The sequence below is a fragment of the Myotis daubentonii genome, chromosome 9, assembly GCF_963259705.1.
Source record: "Myotis daubentonii chromosome 9, mMyoDau2.1, whole genome shotgun sequence".
Classification (NCBI taxonomy): Eukaryota; Metazoa; Chordata; class Mammalia; order Chiroptera; family Vespertilionidae; genus Myotis; species Myotis daubentonii.
The window spans coordinates 83,632,152-83,637,003 of record NC_081848.1 but is presented as its reverse complement, the minus strand read 5'-3'; positions in this window follow the sequence as shown (position 1 = coordinate 83,637,003).

The following is a 4,852-nucleotide window of genomic DNA, read 5'->3' as shown; positions in this document are numbered from 1 at the left end:
CTTCCTTGAGAGCTCAGTTAATGCTGCTGATGCTGGGGGTCGGGGAGGGCAGTAGCCAGAGCCAGGGCACTGGCAGCCCTTCTGTCCCCTGCCCTGTGGCCCCTGCCCCCACCCACCGCCCCCTCCCTGACGTGCGCTCCAGGCCAGCGGCTTCGGGCAAAGGATCCAGACAAAGGGTCCGCCTCCCTCTGGGCACCCAGCAAACCCAGCTCCAGCCCGGAGCCACCCAGGCCTCCGGAAGGTGTTTGGAGGACAGCGAGGAGGGGCTGGTGCAGGCCGCCGCCCCGCTGTCATTCCCATCCGCTCATCCGCGACCCGCTGTGCGCCCACAGCCTCTGCCGCCTGTTGCCCGCTTCCTGGCCAACACACATCCCCGGGGGCAGAGAGCGGGGGGCAGAGAGCGTCTCCGCGGCGGCCCGTGCCCTGCAGTGGCTCATTGGGGCCCCACAGCCCTCGCAGCCCCAGCCTCGCCTCGCTCACCAGCTCGGGCAGCGTCATGGAGACGGGTCCTGCCGGTGGACGCAATGCGCTGGGCGCTCGTACGGCTGGGCCCCGCTGGCCCCCGCGCCGCTCCCCGACCACCTGCCTCTGGGCTGGCTCGGGGGCAAGTCCAGCTGGACAAGCCAGGGAAGGGCCAGAGGGCCAGGGTAGTCCACCGAGGGGCGCCCCACCTGGCCTGGCCTGCCCCCCATCTCCACAGTAGACCCTCGTCCCCCGCTTGTGTGGCCTGTGGCCTCAGTTAGCCGGCAGTGTCCGCCGGGTGACTCGGGAGGGCATGTGTGGCTCCCCAGTGGGCGCAGGGCTCAGGTCGGACCCGGGAGCAGCAGCAGCCTGAGCTGGGGACAGGGACCGCCCCCGGCTCACCCAGTGGCTTTGGGCAAGTCCTTTGCCTTCCTTGACCCTCTGGGCGATGGCTCCAAGGATGTCATCTCAACCACGGATCCAGGGGGACTGACAGGCTAGGGGGACGCCGCGGGCGGCTGAGGGCACCAGGTGGCTCTCGGCTCGGGTCGATGGGCTCGTGGGTCTGTGACTTCTTCCCCCAGCCTTGCCCTTGGGTCAGGAAGCTGGGGGCGCCCATCCCTGCTGTCCCCGCACTTCCCGGAGGCTCTTGGTGAAGGCAGGATCGTGGGTTTCTGACCCCCAACCCCCGTCGAAGTTGTGCCACCTTAACACGCAAGGCCCCGAGGGAGCCCAAGACCCGGAGCTGCCATCCTCCGGAGGCCGAGCTCCAGCGCTTGGCTGACCTTCTCCTTCGCTTTCCACAAGGGAAGGGCTGTTTCCCAGCCCAACACTCACCCCCTCATCCCGTCAAATGTCAGCTCTCCCAGGAGGCCCAGGGGCTGGCCAGACGGCGTGGAGCCTGGAGGGGGCAAGAGCTCCCCCACAGAGAACTGAGGTGGCTACCCCCATGAAAGGGCATCACTTGGGGGGGGGGGCACGGGCAGGGTGCCAGGGGCAGAGGAGGGGCTGGCAGAACAGCCTGGGCTGCGTGTGGACCTGGCGCCCCCGAGGCGGCCAGTGGCCTGGCCAGTTCCTCGGGCGTCAGCAGGACACTCAGAGGAGGCCTCTGAGAAGGGGCAGGACAGAAGGGCTGCCCTCAGGAGTGACCGGCCATGCTCAGGTGACAGAGCCTTGGGCCAATCCAGGCCCCTCAGCTGTCCCAGGTGCACCTCCCCCGTCAAGGCCCGCCCCTCCGGACAGGAAGTGAGAAGCTGTGGGTCCCAGAGGCCTCGCAACCATCTATGAGGACGTGGAGGCCGGAGGGGAGGCGGCCGGTCAGGGACTCGGTGCTCTTGTGGCTGGACTTTTTGTCGTTGATGTTTTGGGGGGAGGTCTTGTTTCTAACCGATCCGGCCACACATAAGCAGAGCAGGTGGCCCCGTAGCATGCTTGTCCTCCGCCATTATGAATGTTCCTTCTTAAAATTACTTTTAATTAGTTAATTAACTAAATTTTTAATTAGTTAATTGATTTTTTAAATTGATTTCGGATAGAGGAAGGGAGAAGGAGAGGGAGCTAGAAACATCAATGATGAGAGAGAATCATCCATCGGCTGCCTCCTGCACGCCCCCTACCAGGGATCCAGGATCCAGCCCACAACCCAGGCATGTGCCCTGACCAAGAATCAAACCCTGACCTCCTGGTTCAGGTGTTGATGCTCAACCACCGAGCCGCACTGGCAGGGCATGAATGCTGCATTTTTGAAGGCATTTAGAAGCAGGTGTCCTGGAGGGTTAGTGACAGGCCCAGAGGTTCTGGGCAGCCCAGTGCCCCCGACATGTGGGGGGGCGGGGAGGGGTGCGGGGAAGACCAGGGAGAGCCAGGACCTGTCCGTCACAGAGCTTGTCACCCCTACCAGCCCCTTGGGACACGACGGGCAGGGACCCAGGGACCGGTTCTGTGACTCCTTTGCCACCACCCGCCCAGGGCAGCCCACGGGGGGTCCCGGGGCACAGTCAGGCCACGAAGCAGGGACACGGGGTTCCTTAGAGGCCCCACCCAGGACCCTCGGTCCCCCCTTTCACAAACCCCGCACATGCGCCCCCAGTTCTTGCTCCGCGGCTGCCTAAGAAACCTGAGAAGGGAGCGCTCCACTCACAAGAAGGGCGGTGCCTGTTCCCAGGGGCTGTAGCATGGGGAACAGTGGGAGGAGGGCAGGGATGACCGATGACCGGTCCCAGGCCATAAGGAGGGATCTGCAGGGAGCTGGGAGGGGGGCGGCTTCCCCAGGGGCCTGTAAGCGAGTTCCTAGGCAACTACCCACGGGCTGTTGAGGGCGCACTCCCCATGGCTACCACCAGGGGCAGCAGGGAGCATGGCCTGCCCGACGGTGGTGCAGTTACTCCGGGCGCCCCTGGGTGGCGCTGCAGGCTCAGCGTCCGCGCTGCCTGTTGTTTTTAAGTACCACTGCTTTTTAATTTTTTTAAAAGATTTTCTTTATTGATATTTAGGGAGAGAGGAAGGGAGGGAGAGAGGACATCGATGTGATAGCGAAACATCAATGGGCTAGCCTCCTGCACACTCCTCTCCCGGTATCGAACCCACAACCCAGGCGTGTGCCCTGGCCGGCATCGAGCCGGCAACCTTCCGGTGCACAGGGCGACGCCCAACCAACTGAGCCACGCCAGCCAGGCCCGGGTGTTAATCTCTCCCTGGTAAAGGCATCAGCCACCGCAGGAAACGCACTGGCCCGTCTGCCCAGGCAGGGGGCAGGGGGAATGCCACCCACGGGCACCCTTGGCCCCAGGAGCCAGCAGGGTTTCCAGGGCTTTCCCCGCAGGAAGGGGACTCCTGGCAGAGGAAACGGCCCATGCAGGGCCCCGAGTGTGGGCCTGGCCCAGACGGAAGGAATTTGCCTTCAAGGCGGAATGCCTTTCAAGGCGTAAACAGGCTCAGAGATGACCGACCGGGAAGTGTCCCGAGTCAGAGTACGCGGTGGCCCCACGGCGCTGAATCGCAGGCACAAAACTCGTAAACAAACTTCTCAGCTCAGTTGCTGGGCCCTCTGCCAAGAGCCTTGCACAACATCTTTTATCTTCCACCAGCCCAGGAAGTCATACTAGCCTCAGAGAGGTTGAATAACTTCCCCCAGGTCACGCAGCCTTGAGTCCTGACCCCAGGTCAGAGGGGACCCTGTGGGACGGACCAGGGTGGGGCTCAGTGACCCCAGGGAGGACCGAGCAGGGACTGAAGTATTGTGCCCCTCTGCTTCCTGAGGGAGCCCAGTCCAGGGCAGTGGGGGACAGGCCTGCAGCTGGTGGGGAGACTCCGGCCCTCCCCCCAGAAAGGCCCTCCGATATTCTAGCTCAGCATTTTAATATTTTTTAAAAATGGCTGACATTCTTCAAATGGAGCCTTCAGCCCTAGCCAGCTTGGCTCCATGGATAGAGTGTCGGCCTGCTGACAGGGGTCCCAGGTTGGATTCCGGTCAAGGGCACATGCCCGGGTTGCGGGTGGGCTCGATCCCCAGTGGGGGGCATGCAGGAGGCAGCTGATCAATGACTCTGTCATTATTAATGTTTCTATCTCTCTCTCGCTCTCTGAAATCAATAAAAATATATATATAAAAAATGAAAACACACAAAAGGAACCTTCACCTCAGCTTAGAGCTCCAGCGGCCCAGCTCTCCCTTCCTCCCACCTTCAGGAAGCCCCAAGGGCCAACTCTAAGCCCTCCACAGAGTGTCGAACACCCCAGGCCCATGGCCAACCGCACCCATTTCTCAGATGAGGAGCCTGAGGCTCAGTGAAGGGCAGTGGCTGCCTAAGGATACGGCAAGCGGGGTGAGCTCACACGCTGCTCTCAGACTCCAGGGATGAAACGGCAGCGTTTCTGGGGCCCAGCCATCCCTGAAGCAGCTGCAGCGAAGCCCACAGCGCCAGGCGGCCTGGGAGAGCCGGCACCCCCTGTGTGGGGGCTGAGCACAGTCAGGCCGCACCCCCACCGGTGCGGTGACATGTGTGGTACTGAGATGGGCAGGTGGCCCCCCCCCCCGCACATGCTCTCTGAGGCCCCTCATCAGAGGCTCCGGGAAGAGGCAGTGCCGGTCCGGGATGTACTGGTGTCCCCATCCTGCGTGGGGCCACCTGCCCAGTGGCCCTCAGCCCTCGGCCCTTGTCCGCTGGGCCAGCCCCTGCCCCGCTCTGCCCAGGAGTAAAGTGAGGGGAGCCCATGTGACCCCCAAGGTTGCTGGTGAGTGGGTGAAGAACAGGAAGGAACCAGGCCCTTAGGCCATGTAAGCCCCACGCAGGGGGAAGCTCCGAAAGCACCATCCCCCCATCCTCCCGCCCCCAGCACCCCGATGGCCCTCAACGCTTCTTGGGGATCTTGGCAGAATCCAGCTCCAAAA